Here is a 17,682-nt window from a genome sequence, read left to right as displayed (position 1 = left end):
TGAAAAGGAGACAATCATTTAAGACAGCAGAATAAAAAATCACACTTGGGATTTTCACTAGACCAAGAAATAGAGTGGAAGGATTTTAATAAGGGGCTGTCTAATTTGGATTTCTTTCTTTCTAACCAGAACATGGAAACTGCTTTCCATAATGTAAAATCAATAATACCATTTTAAAATCCCATTTTCATATTTAATCCTTTGCTTCAGCTTGATGCTGGATCTTTCTGCCATTCCAGCACTGACCTCAAAATCCACTGCAGGGGTGTTTTCTTCAGTGGCTTTCTCTGTAAAACCAGCTCTTATGTCTTCCTGCAACGATCACTCTTGCTCTGTACTGGGGAGAACAAAAAGTTGAAGAGCAGAGGAGATGTTGGCGTGATGGAGGTGGGGTCTGAGTGGGCTCTGAGTCTTATGTGGACTTTGAGCTTCTGCAAAATGACTGGTCCAGGGAGGGGATTCCCCCCCATGTGCCATCAGCAGATCCCTCTGTGCAACCTCCGCAGCCCAGGAGTCACCACTGGAGCTGACACAGCTTGAGGGACTCCTGCTCGTACCCTGAGGTCCCCCTGCATTGTTGCTGGTCACTTTTTAATTCTAGCCAATATTCAGGCTAGGAATATTGGTGCATATATAGAATAACTCCCAAAACCTGATTTGCTGGGGCCAAAAGATCAAATGCTTAGTGTAATATATTATAATTTTTTTTTATTTATTTATTTTTTTTTTATTTCTGGCCACCTTCTCTACACTCTTGAGTGCAGCTGAATCCTGTTTCTATTGTAGTGAGTTTGTAGTTTTGTGGTTCTTTCCTCCAGAGGGTAGAGGGCCAGAAAGATTTCTCCCCTGGAAAAAGGAGACATTCACTATGATTCAAGTGGCTGAGACTCCTGTTCATGCTCATGAACAACTGTAAGAACTGACATGAAACAGGTATGGAGCATCCTGGATGGTCTTACGAGTCAGACAAAGGAAATTTTGGGGCAGGATATTGTGGAGGCCTTTCTTCTCCAGGAGCACTCATAGTTCCACAGTCCCTACTTTTCCTGGTGATGTCCTCAGCTACTGGTGGCAGCCTGGAGCCCTCCAGCTCTGATCAGCCCTGCAGCTCCTTCCATGCACAGATGGAAACCCTCTTAGAAAACTTGTTAAATTAAGTGAAAGCCAGGCTACCCCGGAGCAAAGAGAGCTCCCTCAGAAGCAACATTTGATTTGCAACCCCTCCCTCCTGTGAGCCTGCTCAAAGCAGCCCTGTGTTACATAGGTAAGGATGTGGCTGAGCAGCTATTGAAAATATGTAAAGCTGCAGAAAATAGATGGGCTGGACCTGCAATAACTCTCAGTGCTGCCTGTGGCCTCTTGAAACAGCCATTTCATCACCGCCCGCTGCCGTGTGTCTCCTCACATTTACAGACAGAGCGCGGCTCCTCGTGGCACGCGGGGAGAGGCTGGGGTGAAAAGGGAGCCCTGGGCAGGCAGGATGCGAGATGCAGACGGCCTGGGGTGAAAGTCAAAGGCGTGAAATGGGAGGAAAAATTGTTTCTCAAACAAACTTTGCCTTACAGGCATGGGCAGGGTGTTCAAGCAAGTTATGGCCGCAGGGAGAGATGGTCCCATGCCCACTGCAGCTCTGTCCCATCCTACGTAGGGATTCTTTTGGTCCTGGTGATTTTCTCTACCTGGCTTCACAATACCACCTTCTTAAACCTCTTGCTTTCCCCACTAGGAGTTAGGAAGTTCAGATTTTTCCTTCCTGCTTTCCTCCTCCCCTCCCTTTGGCACTCTGCAGCATTTCCATACATTCATCTCCATGATCTCAGCTCAGCTTGGCCCACAGGCACAAGAATTTCCCATCATGCGAGCTGCAGACATGCATGGTGACTCTCAAACAATGATGTTTGGAGGAAACAATCCTCCAGCCTCCGTCCTCCCTGCTCAGGGGGCTCTGGAAGGAGCAGAGGCTGAACAGGCACCAGGCTTCTGGCCAGCCTGCACTTGACCGTGTCAAGCATTGCAAGGCAAACGTCATGATAGATCGTGATTCTGGCTGTGGGAAGGCACCAGTTTTTGCAGAATAATGCTGTCCCCTGCTAGATAGTGGAAAATAATCTTGTCTGACAGAACATGTCATCCAGGTCCACCCCATTGTGGCCCATGGTGGTTATTGTTCCTACTGAGCAAGGGAAGTGCTGGCAGGCTGCAGAGCAGAAGAGACATTGCCTGGAAAACCAGAGAAGCCCACATGGCAGGACCTGAGTGGGGAACTGTGGAATAGCCATTTGTCTCCACTCTTCCACAGACACTCTAGCGATGTCCTAAACTCCTGGAGGATGTGTAGAGACAGTAGTATGAGGTGGGAAGATTTGCCTTGCTGGCTCTGTCTGGCTTAGGACAAAAGGTCCAGCTCTGGACACCTCAGTGGCCTTTCCCTGGAGGAGGAACGCTCTTACCCAAGGCCACACATAGCTGCTCATGACTTCAGAAGGATGTCTGGCATCTCCTGAAGTGGCAATACAAAGCCCATCACCTGTCCCCGCTGCTGTGCTGTCATGTACATCACAGTCTCTGTTCAGTCCCCCAGCACACCCTCTCCTCCCAGTGACACACCACCAGCCTTGCCTGCACACATCTGCATCAATTCAAACACTCACATCCTGTCAGTCATGCCTAAATCATCTGAGATCTCTCCCTGACTTTCTCAAACATCACAAACGTGCCAGTGGTAAAACCACCTCCAGTTTCCCGTGCTGCTTCCTTGCAGAAAATCCCTGCACAGGCAACAAGGCAAACCTCTGTGGCAAAAGTCTTTCCAGCTCAATGGTGATCTTCTGCAGGACAGGAAAAACTCCTTCATCAGCCGAAAAAATAAAAGTTATGGATCACATTGGGTGCAGAAAGGATCTCTTACCTGGGGAGGTGCAGGTTCCAGCTGCAGGTGTAGCAGCTGTACTGTGCTGTCTGAAAAGCACACAGAGCTGTAAAAAAATACACTTTGATTTACCTTCAACCATAGCCAGCAGCAGATGCCTGGGGAAAAGCAGCAGGACAAAACTTGCCTAAAGTGATAATTCTTTGATAGACTCCTCCGCTGTGCTGCAGTGCAGAGAGTTCACAGGTCAAAGTTGGTATCTTTGTAAATGACCCTGAAGGTTTTTTCCTTATAAATATGGCTTAAAATTGCTTAAGCAAAGGAAACTTCCAGCCATCGCTGTGCCCCAGGGTCAGGAGCACCACACTTAAACCCACAAAGTGTGATGGAGCAACTATTCTTTTTTTAAATTGGTGGCCATTTGTTGCTGCTGCTTTTATCTGCCACTGATAATTTCACAGGCTGACCCTCAGTTTTTGCAATATGTGGGGTACTGAGTAAAATCTCCTCATTCACCTCTTTTGGGTCATTTGTCATCTTCGGTTTCTCCCTTTTCTCCTTTTCTGGGGTGTCTCAGTCTCCTGGTGCTGAGCAGCTCTGTACCCCTGCAAATGGGTCGCCCTCTTCTGTGCCATATCTGGTTCATCTTGCTGAGAGGGTGAAAGGCAAAGAAACACAGTATTCAAGGTGGAGGCCAATCATAGTCTTATACATCTGTTCAGCAAGGATTTCTGGCTAATTCTCTATTCCTGATCAAATATTTCACAGTTCTTGTCAAGGGTTACCAACCTCAATGCTGATGTGTCACAGAACCATAGAATCAGAGAAAGGTTTGGGTTGCAAGGGACCTTTAAGACCATCTCATTCCAGCCCCTGCCACGGGCAGGGACACCTTTCACTAGACCAGGTTGCTCCAAGCCCCATCCAACCTGTCCTTGGACACTTCCAGGCATGGGGCAGCCACAGTTTCTGTGGGAAAAGTGTCACTGTGAAGTCCCTGGAGCACTGGGTTAACTGTCTGGAAAGTCGACCGAGTGCGTTGTCCAAAGGCCTTGCAGAAAATTGGTTGAAGATGTAGACAAATGGACAATATTGTAGCTAATAGGAGGTTATGTTGGCTCCTGTAGAACTAACTGAAAATGCTGCCAGCTGGATACAAGAAAGGAAAAGTAATACTGAATAATTTATTTTTAAATAAAACACACATATGTTGCAAAGTGACTGGATTAAAGCTTCTGGGACTTGGGGAATTTTGTGGAATGCGTGTGAAATTCAAAATGTGTACTGTGCTGAGTTGAAGATTAGGCTGTTTCCAACTTTGATATTTCCTAGCTTTGCCTCACCTGCCTTCCAATGGCCCTGGGCAGTTTAAGCTGTGTTATCAGATGTGTGCTGGACATGTCTGATGAATGCCAAGATCTCACAGTTTGAGCAGACAGCTACTGCTCTGATCTGAATCACTGCAGACTTTGAACAGGCTGTGTTTAAGCTGAAAGTGGGTGGTCTGAGTTGTCTGCAGACAGTCTAACTTGAGAGGGATCTTATTCCTGGAGCATATCTAACGCCATATATCAAAAGTTACTTTGATTCTTATCAATATTCTGGAGGCAAAACTTCAAAATATGCCATTAAAACAAAGAGGCATGGCTGATCTTTTTAAGAACTCTTGTGAATTTATTGTTCTCCTAAAGTCAAATAACCTAGGAACAGAAAATATATTTTCTGAGCAGATATATAGGTTAAAGAAACTTCCTCTGAAAAAAAAAAAAAAAAAGCAAAAAAACCTTTGGAAAACTATTTTTTCAGACCTTCCTGACATTACTCTGGTTGCACTAAAGAGTCTCCTTAAAGCCATTCTCACAGCTCAGCTGAAAATGACCTCCAGCAAGAGACAATTCCTTCAGCAAACAGCCAGCAAACACCCTATTAAAGAAAGTATCCTCATTCCTCACATGACACACAACCTAAATAATGGGCTTGTGCCGTCCCTGTGTCTTGATGATGAACATTCTGAGCCCAAGGGGATTTTCCAGAAGGACAAGGGCATGGATGGTGAGAGGGTAGATATGCAGCTATGTAAATACACAAAGATTGCTGTTATTTTATGCTCTTTTATATTTTATGCTCATTTATATTAGCTGAAGATAATATAACTTCCGCCCCACCTACATCAGAGATACAGGCTGTGTTTGTACTGCTCTGTTACTTGAAAATGTCTGTGATTAAGAGTGGTTTATTATACAAGAAAGGGCAAAGAAAGGGAAAACTATGCTGAGAGTTCTGCACTCTCCTTAACTTTTACTTTTTTTTTGCTTGGGTCAAACGAATGCATTATTTAAACTTGGAAATCTCTCGATGAAAATTCAAAAGTCATTAGGTTAAAGACACTATTATCTAAACTTTTTGTTTGTTTAATCTTTTTTTGGAAGGAGCAATATAATTGATGATGGTCGAGAAAATCCCTACAACCTCTTCCAGAACTCTCCACCTGAGTTTCAAAAACCCAGGGCACAGACAAGACATCCACATTCCCTTTCCGATTCAATCTTAAAATATTGGTGGGCCAAAGTCTCCCCAACTGCTTTGGAAAGCAACCAGCAGCTTCCTGGTTTCAGCTGTGTCATTTGGTGTTTCCATGTGCATGGCAGAGGGCAAAATGTGATTTAATTCACTTTTCAACCCTGTGTGTGCTTTTAAGACACAATGTTTAAATGATTTTAGGCAGTCTTGTGTTGGATACAGGCTTCTTATAAAAAAACTCCCAACTCTTATTGTGTAATTACTCATAACAAAGCATAATGTAATTTTACAAACAGCAAGGGCTTTGTTTTTTTCCAATTTCACATTAATTTTATTGGCCCCAAATCCAGGGCTGTGTTTTTGTATTTGGGCTTTTACCAGGAGTAGAGTATTTCCTGTCAAAGTGCTGTTAACTTGCTGGCACTGTGTTTCCTCCTCCATAGTTTTGCAGTGAAGGAGCTGGTAGATTTATATAAGCTGAACACACTTTCCTAGTGACATTTTTTTCTGGTGATCATGTTTCCTAGAGGGTGCAGGCTTGTCTCTTTGGTTTACACTGTTTTCTGCCAGTGGGGAAAGCATATACATCTGTGTCAGTCCACTTATACAAAGAACAGCTGTTTTAGCCCCTGTAGAGGTATTTTCCCCTTGAAGAGGATTGTTTGGTCTTGTCTTTACTGCTAAATTTTTTTAATCTTTTTTTTTTTCTTTCCCAACCCCAGGGGAACAAGTGCTCATCCAATATCCCCAGGTAGAAGCACAAACAAGGCAGTAAAACTGAAGCACCCTGTGAGATAAATTTGCAGGGGTCAACTTCAAGTGAGATCACAGCATTGACCTTGGTGAGTTTACCCACAGTAAAACCCAAGCCCTCTGTCTTGGCTGTGTTGTTTACCTCAAGAGAGCTGCTGGCCATTAGTTATCTTCCAGTAAAAAGAAATAGAACTCTTTTTCACTAGTGAAGACAAGTCTTTGGAGAGCTGACAGAAAGTTTGGTTGTATTGTCAGAATTTAAAACAAAGTGGAGATCCTGCTGCCTTTAACTCCTGAGAGCAGCTCCAGCAGGAAGGCACCTGGGACATGCTGGCTGAGCAAGCCCTCCCTGGCCAAATTTGCTGTTTTCCTGCTCACCTTCACCACACTGCCTCATGCAAATTTCTCAGGTGGACCTGGACCTGGATCTCACAGAATAACAGAACATCCTGAGTTGAAAGGGACCCACAAAGATCACTGAGTCCAACTCCTGGATGTGCACCTGACAGCTCCAAGAATCACACCATGTACCTGAGAGTGTTGTCCAAATTCTTCTTGAACTCAGGCAGTTCAAGAGGCTGTGACCACTCAAGCTCAAGGACTTTAAGTCCACTGTCCTGCTTTTGAATTTTCCTGCATCCAGAAACATTTATCTGATAATCACAGAATCACAGAATGATTTAGGTTGAAGGTGCCTTAAAGCCCATCCAATTCCAGTCCCCAGACACGGGCAGGGACACTTTCCACTAGACCAGCTTGCTCAGGGCCCCATCCAGTGAGGCCTGAAACACTTCCAGGGATAATCCTATCAAAATGAGTCAGTCTGGAGGGTGCAGTTTTGGTAGCAGGGTGAAGGTTATAGAGGAGCTAGGATAAGACATTTGGAGACCCAAAGGTGATGGTCCTTTGAGCTTTGGAAAGAGCTGTGAGACTTGGCCAGGCTTCACCTTCAAACTTACACAGCCATCTCCACAAACAAAGTGGAGAACAGACACATTCATTCTTTCTCCTGGCCTTGGAGTTGATAAAGTGGCACTGCCAGTAGTTAGCATTATTCTAAGCGGTGTCATTTTAAATCACATGTGCACGCCGCCCCACTGCTGTCCTTTGAATCCCGTGGGATTGGACTGGGTTGGGGGACCATCGCTGAGATGCTGAGGGGGCTGTTGGCACATCTGCAAGTGCTGGATGTGGTGCTTGGAGAGAGGATGGAAAGCAAGTGCCAAAGGACAGCACTTTAAACTAAAAAGCAGAGCAGAGGCAGGCCAGAAACCACACGGCAAAGGTCCTTAGAGACTGGTAATATTTCCTCTCACTGGCCAAAGAGGGCTTCCTGCTGGTCTGTGCAAACAACCCCACTGCATTAATGGGGTCCTCAGGCATCTGGGGACAGATGGGGTCTAGAAAGGAGACCTGTCCTCTGCAAATGGGGTTAAACAAGCCCCAACTGCATTTTCACATATCCCCAGTGGGGCTGCAGCCTCGGCACCACCCAGGAATTAGAAACTGGGCTGAACCCCAAGAAAACTGTCTCTGAGAAAAGGGAGACAAGCTCTTAGCCTCTCTCCTTCCTGGCTCATCACCCTGCCAGTATAAAAATCAAGAACTGCTTAGCTGTTGTGGTTTGGAAGGATAATATTTCAAGCCTGAGGAAGTGCTTGTTCCTAAAAAAACCAAAACAACATTTTCAGAAATGTACTTTTGAAATAATGAGCTTTTTCAAATTATATCGTTTGCTTCCTATAAACCTGGCCTGGAAAGATTAAGTGTTTCCCAAGGGAGCAGAGTATTTGAGATGGTCCTGACCTCTCTCCATGTGTAATGTGTGTTGTCAGAAGGGCTTTCACCAGGTGTTGTTTGTTTAAACAGATTTCTGGTGACAGCCTGGCTACATATGACCTTTAGGGACCAGGTTGATAAGGATGGAGTAATTAAAACAAACCCCTGAAAGCAGATATAGAGAAAGGAAGCCAGGGATGCAGATGAAAGTACATTGGCCCCACAGCTCTGGAAAAAAAAAAAAAACAGGGAAGAGTCCTGTGGGTTTTAGGATGGCTGGAAGAGGATAATATTTCTGGACAAAGAGATTATGAGTTAGTCTTGGGGTTACAAATGCATGTTTTCAATAAAAGTACAACTGTATCAATGTACGTACCTGCACTGACAGGGTTGCTGTCTTAACAGAAACAAACCAAAAGACCTCAAATATGATGAGATCAGAAAGGGTTGCAGCGATTTATTCATGATTTTGGCGTGGGGAGGCTCAACAGGTGGGAAGCTGGCAGAGGGCAGGCAACATGCATAAGGCCACTTAGGAAATCCATGTCAGAGAGACTGCTCTTGGATGTCTTAAACTCCAAACGAACATCCTAATCACCAGAACATCCTTTTGCTCTGCAAGAGGTCTCAAGTCCCCGTTCCTTGTGTACTAGGGCTGCTGCAGGAGCCAAATAGTTCAGCTTCATCCGTTCCTTATTCCATTTTATTTATTTGTTTCACATGGTTTGCTATTTCAGTATGGGGTGAATCATCCTAGAGATCTAAGTGCTTGACTCAGAACTTTCCCCTCCCAGGCACCATTCCTCACCCAGTCACAAGCTTAGGGTATTAACCCCCCCTTAGCCCTAGCCCTCCTGTGAATTTAGTATGTTTTGAGCCTGTGAAAAGATTTTGCATTAAAGCCTAGGGCATCAACTGATGAAAAATGACTCAGAAACCACTTTAGGTCGTAATTCTTTTCCTCTCTGTGTCCTGGCTGGGTGGGAGATTACGGGCGAGGTGATCTGCCAGCCATCCAGGTGCTAATGGGAACAGATAGACATTCCTCCTCTTTCAGGGGTGCTCGGTTGGGTTTCCCTCCTTTTTGTGCAGGTGATGAGTTTCTCTTTGTCTGTTAACGGAGAAACAAATCAGTGGGAGCATTATCTGGGAGGCATCTACCCGTCTTTCAAATGTGGTTAAAATTGGCAAGCTGGTTCAAAAGTTCGAGGGTGGAGAGGAACCAGCAGGCTGTATCCTCATATAAACCTTGTTTCCTGAGGTAAAAATGGCTCCTACTCCTTCTGCACAAACTTCACCTTCTCTTGCTGTGTATCAGGCAGCTAATTGCTTGCGGTTAATAACGAACTCATCTGTTCACAGCTTGCCCTGACTATGTCAAAGGGAATCCTCCCTCCTTCATTCTCCAGCTCTTCTTGCCACCACCCAAACCTGCTCTGCCTTCCAGGGTCTTGGAGGTTTGAGATCTACTTTGATCCCAAGCTCAGCTCTGTGAAGAGTAACTCTCTCCACCTGGGACGTGTCCAGCCATTGTTATCTCTGGGCCTTTGAAGCTGCCTATCTGCAGTGCACTTCCCTGCACCGCTGTTTTTACTTCTCCGAGTCCTTTTAACAGCCCCTTCACAGCTGCCCTTGCCTCCACCGCAGGCATTTGGCAGTGCAAAACCAAACAGGGAAGTGGAATCACCATACTGTTAATTAAATATTCCCCCTCCATCCCATGGGCTGGAGACCCTGGCTCTGGGAAGAGGACTTGCTGGCTGTGGTGAGGGATGCTTTCCTTTGCCCAGTGTCCCACTGGTTCTTTCCCACGAGGAGAACTGCAGGAGTCTGCCATGGCTCCAGGGCTAAGAGCAGCACAGTGGGACAAAACCAGTACAGCTGTCATGCTGATTGGAAATGAGCCCAGGGGAAAATCCCTGCTTCAAACAGCTCTGAGCTTTGCAAAGAAGTTTTAGCCCAGGACCAAGAACTGATTAGTAAGTGGGGTTTTTTCCTGAATGCATTTATCCTCTGCTCATCGCCAAAATCCCTGGGCCTCTGGCAGTGGTAAAACAAGCCAGATGTTGAGATATTCAGAATCTAGTCAGGATCCCATCCTGATCAGCTTTTGCTCCGTCCAGTCTGCCCTTGAACCCCTCCAGAGATGGGACATCATAGCTTCTCTGGAAAACCTGTGCCAGTGCCTTGCCACCCTCATGGTCAAGAATTTATTCCTAATATCCAATCTAAATCTACTCTTTCAGTAGAAGGACAATCATTATAGAGGATTACAGTTCATTTTGAGGGTTAGGTGAAATCTCAAAGTGTGTGTTGGTTAACTGGGAATAAATAAATGAATTCTTCATTCAATTTTACCTTTGCTCAGGACAAGTGGTTGAGTCTCCTCCCCCTGATCTCACTTATCTTTGAAGGTGCAGGGAGTTCATTAGAGCTCTCTGTCTCTGAGCAACTAAAGATTAAGGTGTGCACACATTATCCCAAGGAAAACACATCAGGCCAAGGAGAGAAAATAACCTGGGCTCTATGCACTACAGTTGTGTGCAGCCACACACCAGCACACACAGCCCTGGATCTCTCAAGTCTGATTCTGCACAGGAATAATTCAGGAATGAATATGGGATCTATTTGTACGTCAGCCTGTCGAACTCTGAGCGTGACTCCCGGCAGAGGTTACTTGGAACGGAGCCCACGAAGTCCCGCTGAGATTCCCATTGAGATACATATAGACCATTGTGTATTGCACATTAATGCAGAGTAATTATGTCGTGCTGGAAACCTTTCAAGTCAGTATTCATCATTCAGAAGTCGTCTTAAACCAGTTTGTGCTGTTCTTGTGCTTGAAAGTGAATTGTGCGAAGTTGGCAGCCATAACCAGCACTGCAGCAGAATGTATAAAAGCCTTTTCATTGTGGAGTTGGTGCTTTTACTGTAACTTCCCTGTCTTATCAAGGAGTGCCATAATTCACTGCAAAAATCTGTAACTCCTGCAGCATCCAGAGCCTCTGGCTTGCTGAGCGTGAGTGACCCCAGCCTGATCTGCGGTGGGATCATTGCTCCCTGTCCAAGTGTGCCATCAGGAGAGAGGTTGAGCAGACACACCCATGGAAGTTGGTCCAGATTGCCCTTCCCAGGTGGTAGGGCTGTGCTGGCTGGATGGGAATAGGGCAGGAGGAGGAACGTCATCTCAGCAGCCGTTCTCAAGCTGAGCTAATAAAGAGGTAAGCAGGCATTTGCAAATATCATGCTGGGCAAATTCTCCAGGGCCTCTGTCGCAGCTGCAACATGAAAGAGATGATAATGAATATCTCGTCTGTTCCGTGGCCTTTCGGGCTCTTCCTGAGTTTGCAGCAGGAGTGTGGTATGCAAAGAGCAAGCCTCCAGCCTTGTGCACCAAATTAGGTGGTAAAAATAATTGTGAAGCAATTTGCGGCTCAGTTTCATTATGTTGTTTTTTCCTTTCCTTTAGGAGCTGCAGACACATAGGAATAGCCTCAAGACTCCTTTGGTGAAGATCTTCCAGCTCAATTATGTTTTCTGCATCATTTCAATGTCCAGCATGTAAATGAAGAACAATGCACCCAGGTTGCTGGTGGTGCGAAAGAGTGAAACTGAGTTAAAAACCCCTTTGAAGAGTATGTATAAAACACTGTTCCCACTAAATTCAATGTTAAAACATCCACAGATCTCATTACAGACAGATTTTCACCAGGCTCCAATTTAAGTGGAGCTGCTCACATCCTTACAACAAGAATCTTAATAAGCTTTTGCAAACTTGAAGCCTTAACTCATGGTCCCAGCTGCTGGATGTGGGAAAGATATATTAGTCCCTCTTTTTGCCATGTGGAAGACTGCTCTCTACATGACATTAATTGCTCTCTGCCTCGCTTAATAAGAGTCTGCTTTCAGCAGCCGAATATAACCATGTAATCAGAAGAATTTCTGTTTATTGTTAAAATGTTTTCATGCCTAGAAAATGAAGACTTCTGGAATGTGTCTGATGGCAACACGACATGGGCGTCGCGAGTGAGCGCGAGCGTCTGGAGTGCTGAGCTGCGATTTGCTCCGCAGCCACCCCACGCCCTGCTCGCCAGTGAGCTGCAGCTCAGCTGGAATTTAATTTCAGATTAAGGAGCCTAAGGCAGAAAGGGTATTTCATCATAAGAGAGGGAATAGAGTGCCAGTTTATGCTGCCCGTGTGTGTGCGCTTTGGGGGTGTGAGCACACGGGCGTCACCAGCGATCCACCGCAATCCGAAAGGATGAGCAGCTGGGACATGTCCTGAGCACACGCACCATTCCTGGGGTGAGGGTGAGCTGTCAGATGTGTTACAGCTTCCCCACAGCAGGGATGGCATGGACACATCATTGGCAATGCCCTTCTTCCCAGGATAATCCCACGCTAGCTGTCCACACCACCCGCCACAGATAACACCACAGGATGCCATGCAAGGAAGGAGAGGACAGTCCATCCTTTGGGGTGCCAGCTTGCACTTTAGGATGCTGTCACCTTGGGCCATGTCCCTGGCAGTCAGCATCCCCTCTGGTTCTCCCCATCCTGCAAGGTTGTCCCATGTGTTTTCAATGGAAGGAGAGGGCTCCAGGGTAGGGGTATGTCATTCTAGAGAGGAACTTTCTCCAGGGAACTTTTCCCGGGTGCTCTCATTTCTTGCAGGAACTGTGCTGGAGAAAATCTGGGTCAACAAAAGACATCTTCCCTCCAAAACAAAATCTCATACTGGTGCTCATGATTTTTAATTGGGCAGCACCCTCTCAGCTAAGTTAACTGGTGCTCATCTGGTTCCTCCTGCTGCACACTTCCCTACCCAAATCCCAGACTAGCATCCACCTGGATCTAATTAGAGCTGGAAGAAAATGAAGATTTTGAGAAGCTGTGTCTGAAACAGGCATTTTTCAGAGGTTCTTTTGGCTATCGGGTGTACATTGAATGGAGTCAGGGCACACTTCCCCAGTGTGTCCCCTCTCTAAGCATCACAGAGAGGGGTTCCTACAGCGCTCAGCTGCTGTGGCAGCAGCAACACACATGCCCCAGGCATCCCCTGCACTGACTGGCCTTGGCTTTACCTATTTATTTCTTAGTAAGTGCATCCAAGCCAGAAAAATTACTGTTTTGGCTGCTTCTGCCTTCACCCGTGAGTGATTTTTTCATCTCCAGGCAGCCACCTGTGTGCTGGGCACAAGGGACTCAGTAAGGACTGAAAAGCCCAGATTTTTTTTTTTTTTTCCATTGCATCCTGCACGTTTCCAAGGGGAGCCCTTTCCCCTCTGCCAAGGTTCAATGCAGCTCTTATGCACTGGATCCACAAAAAAAAAGCAGTAAATACAGCACAGAAGCATGCTTTGTGTGCTCTCCTGCCCGAGAAAAGTGGTGTAGAGCAACTAGGGTTTCAAAGCTTCCTTCGATAGGACATTTCATTCCCTGTGGGATTTTGGGCACCATGAAGCCGAGCTAACTCAGCAAATGTGTTTACTTTTGTGAGCTGGAGAGCCACAAGGCAGGAATTCACAGCAACCCCAACTTCTTAGCGCAGAACCAATAACATTATGAGCACCTCAGGGCAGCTATGAACAAGGGCTTCTTTTATAGGCAGGAAAGTGTAATACAAAGTGATTCTCAGCCACAGGAAAAGGGAAAATCGCCCAGGTAAATGTGCAGTGGGAGCTGCAAACTGGATTCTTTCTGAAAAGTTTAATAATTCTGTGTTATTCCATGCAAGCTTTCCGGTATTATGAGCCATAACCCCCTCCTCCATCCCTACATGTTAAAGTAATTAGATTGCAAAATGAAATGGCTATATAATGTATCTATGGCTTTTGTTATTTAGCAGGGATTTTTTGGTTTGTTTCTCTGCCCCCACGATGAGTTTAATTGAAGTCCAAATGAGATCAGAGGCTAAAATAAAAAGCTGGGTGCTCCCTCTGGGTCTGCGACCTCACTGACATACACATTTCTTCAAAAATGTCTAGGAAATGTAAAGCCAAATTAGAAAAGTCTCAATATGCCAAGATGTTGCAAGAGACAGTTGGCTGTTCCTCAGGAACTGGTTCTCTGGGTCAGTCCTTTGGTGTGAGGATTTTCCCATCCAGGCAGCCTAGCACAGTGGTGTTGCTAAATGAAATTACACACGGATCACCAGGGCAAGGAAAAGAAAAATAAAATGTGTCATTCCTCAAATAAAGGGCTGCAGTGTATCACCTTGTCAGGCTGGAAGGAAACTCCAGCTTATGAGGGAAATAGCAGCGTTGGCTCTTTTCTGAAGATTAAGCAGCACTAGTGCTGCCTGGAATTTAATTAAAGATACATGTATTTGCTTTATATTCTTGCTTGCTGTTTGACCAGAGAGGAGTTTGGATGTAAAGTCAGGTGCTTCCTAGAGAGCTAAAAGACACCAGGAAAAGTCCTGGCTTTGCTTCCATCCCTGCAGAGAGGGTAAAAGCCGAGGTCACATCCCGAAGGGACCGTGCTGGCCTGTCAGGAGAGGGAGCTCTGGCCACACCACCAGCTGGGAGCCCTCTCTGCTTGCTCCCAGATTTCTTGGCAAATCTTCGGTTCCCTCTGCTCTGTACCGGCTCGTGCATCAGCATCCAAGCTCGTCTCCCTCTGCTCTGGGTAGCTGTAGCAGAGATCTCTGCATCGCAGTGTTCCAGTCAGGCAAACGAGATCCTCCCCACGGCACTTTTGGGGCTCCCCAGGAGACAGCTGGAGGGTGGCTTTGGTGCCTGGCAGGGGCCCCTTTCCCTGTCACAGCCCAGACCAGCAGTCCCCGTGGTCCTCTCCGTGTTTATGGTGTGCTGGGGAAGCTTTCCATAAGCAGTTGTTCTTGACGGGGGCTTTTAACACTTGCAGCTGTAACGCTGAGCAAGACGTGTCATGCAGAATGCTTTCAACTAAATAAATGAACTCCAGTTATTTAAATTTATGCAAAAAGGCTGCAATAAATGGAAGAGTATTTTTTAAAATGCATGTCACACAACAATTCTACAGAAAATGCAGATACTGAGGACTAGTTATCAGCTGCTGGGATCCAGCTGATCAATATGTATCAATCCAGAGGACAGAAGAAAATGATGGATAGGGATTTCTACCATCATATTAATTCCAGTAGTACCTGTTGGCTTCCCTAATTAATTTAGCCTCATGACCTCTGGAGGTACCAGGTGCTCTCTGAAGGGGAAGAAAAGCACAGACCAACACACAACTTTAGTTCCAGGCCTCAGCTCTTGGATTAGATCATGGAATCACTGAAGGGTTTGGGTTGGAAGGGAGGGTGCCAAGAGAGGATGGATCCAGCCCTGTCCCATACCGTCCCAGTCCTATGGAGACCACCATGCCCAGATGTCCCTCATTTCTTCTGCAAGATGAGATGAGGTGGATGCATCTCATTTTGAGCTTTGAATGAGCTTTGAAATGAAGTCCAACAGAGGTGGTTGTGAAAAGGCACAAAAACATGTTGCCTCTCCCTGCTCTAAAATACACTTTCAGCTGTAAAGTGTTTTGTTTCCTCAATCCCCTTCTAGACCACAACCTGGCTAGTGTTTCCCTGTCCTGGGATTTACCTTTCCAAGTGATTTGGTCATTGTTTCCACTCCAGAAACTTCCCAGATGGGGAGAGCTTTCCCTTTCTCAAGCATTCTTTCTCTCTGTGCGTAAAGTGCAGCCTCAGCCCCTTGTAAATCAGAGCTCTCACCTTGAACAACGAACAGTTCTAACCACGATTTAATAAAAACCAAAGGAGGTCACAGTGGGAGCCAAAGCAGCTGGGACCAGGAGGCTTCCTTGCATCTCCAAATGCTCTCCTAATGCTGAGGAGTGTTACAAAAGACAAATGTTCTTTTCTGGAAATCAACACCAGCATTTCTTTACTGGCTGCTGCCAAGAATGTCCCCCTCAGCACAGGATGAGGCCAGTCCCAGCCCTTTTTTGCTGCTGGAAGTGCTGGGCTTGGTGTAACAGCCTGTGACCAATGCTGGGGCTTACCTGGCCGTCCAGTAGCAGTTCACAGGGTTGCAACTTCTCCCTGGAAGATTTTTAAAATCCAGTGTAAAATATCGTGACAATACGAAGAGCCTTGTTTGGCACATAGCATCGACTTCTCTCCCCAGCTGGCTTCATGTGATAGTCTGAAATATTACTTGTAATATTATGAGATCCAGAGTGATCCTCGAATTGATGATGTCCCTTTAAAATGACTTTCAAAAAATCCTTTTAAAGTAGATGACAGATTTTTTAATACCACCCGCGGAGTTCAGCATGTATCAGTGTCACTGCTCTTGCACAGCTGTAGCAAACCCTCTCCATCTGGACTTTAAAAGATTTGACTTTAAAAAGGCAAAACAGCAACCCCCCGATCATTAACCAGGACCCATTTGCCAGAGATCGATGAAATTAAAGAGCACTCGTGTTAAATTACTTCCATCCAGCATGTATGACACATTGAATTTGTTACACTTGGGAAATCATGATATTCCTTCTGCTATTACGAGGCAAAAATACAAAAATTCCTAATAAAAGAACACACACACACATGAAAAATCAGCTTCTTATGGCATTTCTCTTTGAAGCTGCTGTGGCTCAGTGCCAGTGAGAAGTCACAGACTCATCTGCAGCTGTGTTGCTGGACCCTGTGTGCTAACACAGACACAGGATTTAATGCCAAAATATGAATCAGTGCCCTCCTTTCTCTCATACTACTATGACCAGCACGGTGTTTTGCAGGCCCAAAAGGGATCTTCCTTTTATTTTTTTTAAAAATTCTATTTCTTGATTTTCAGAAAATGCAAACTGTTGCTGTCTTAAGTGCAACAGGTGACTGCATGGATAGATCTGCACTTCAGCACCAAGGGACATTGTCTGCAAGGGGAAGTCACCTTCAGGCGTCTTCTACAGCAGCATCTTATCCTCAGTGTCTGCCCTCTTTAGCTGATAGTTTGTCCTGGTTTTGATGGCCATCTGTCTTTTATCTTTTGCAGATTATCCAAGGACACGGAGCTGGAGGACTCATCCAAAGTGCTGGTGGCATCCAAGATGCTTGGGTTATCTGAGGAGTGAGTTGCGAGCATCAGAAATGAACCATTTAAATACAACGTGCTAAACTGTTGAGAAAAAGGGCAAGCCCCTGTGAAGCCTTGCCTCCTCCTCATCCTCCCACATCCCAGCATGGGCAGACCCTGCTTCCACTGGGAAATGTACAAATAGCCAGGAACCCAGATGGTGTGAGGGAGGGGAGAGGGTGAGTCTGCGAGAACATGAAGAACAAAATGAGGAGGAGGAGTGGATTTTTCTTGATGCTTTCCACAGGCTGACCTTTGTCCTCTATGGAGAGATGATCTTCCTTATCAGCTCCTTGCAAATTCCTTGTGAGGTGTGCACAGAGAGGATGCCCAAGACTCTGATGGATAGAAGGATGGAGATGGATGGATGTAAGGACCCATGCAGAAACACAACTTCTCCTCTCTTCTCCTGCTTCTCCAATTTTCCTACACAAATATGCATGTCCCATCACTTATCACTTCCTTCAATCCTGACAACTGATGAGAAAGTGTTTAGGACTCAAGGTCTTTATTTAGTTTTCTAATCAAGTAATTTAAATGTATGAGTTGACACAATAGGCAAAGAGCCATAAGTCCCACTGCTTGCTATTATGTGTGATTCTCCTTTGAGCAAATATATAATCACAGCCCTAAGTTATAATAATTATGTAATATTTCTTGATAGAAGCAATTGGAATCCATTGTGTAGGG

The 17,682-nt window shown here is 45.6% G+C and overlaps 1 long non-coding RNA gene across 1 annotated transcript in view; it reads left to right on the top strand.

Moving 5' to 3' along the window:
* LOC108447831 overlaps positions 1-17,676 on the top strand; it is a 33,562-nt gene extending 15,886 nt beyond the window's left edge. Inside the window, exons 2-5 of the long non-coding RNA XR_001863527.1 lie at positions 6,112-6,231; positions 10,915-11,142; positions 11,391-11,556; positions 16,912-17,676. This is a non-coding gene — a long non-coding RNA (uncharacterized LOC108447831). The remainder of the gene's footprint in view (positions 1-6,111; positions 6,232-10,914; positions 11,143-11,390; positions 11,557-16,911) is intronic.
* Positions 17,677-17,682: the final 6 nt, after the last annotated feature.

This window comes from Corvus brachyrhynchos, unplaced genomic scaffold, assembly GCF_000691975.1.
Source record: "Corvus brachyrhynchos isolate BGI_N302 unplaced genomic scaffold, ASM69197v1 scaffold245, whole genome shotgun sequence".
Lineage (NCBI taxonomy): Eukaryota > Metazoa > Chordata > Aves > Passeriformes > Corvidae > Corvus > Corvus brachyrhynchos.
Note: the sequence above shows the minus strand (reverse complement) of the source record. Positions and strands in the feature narration are given on the sequence as shown.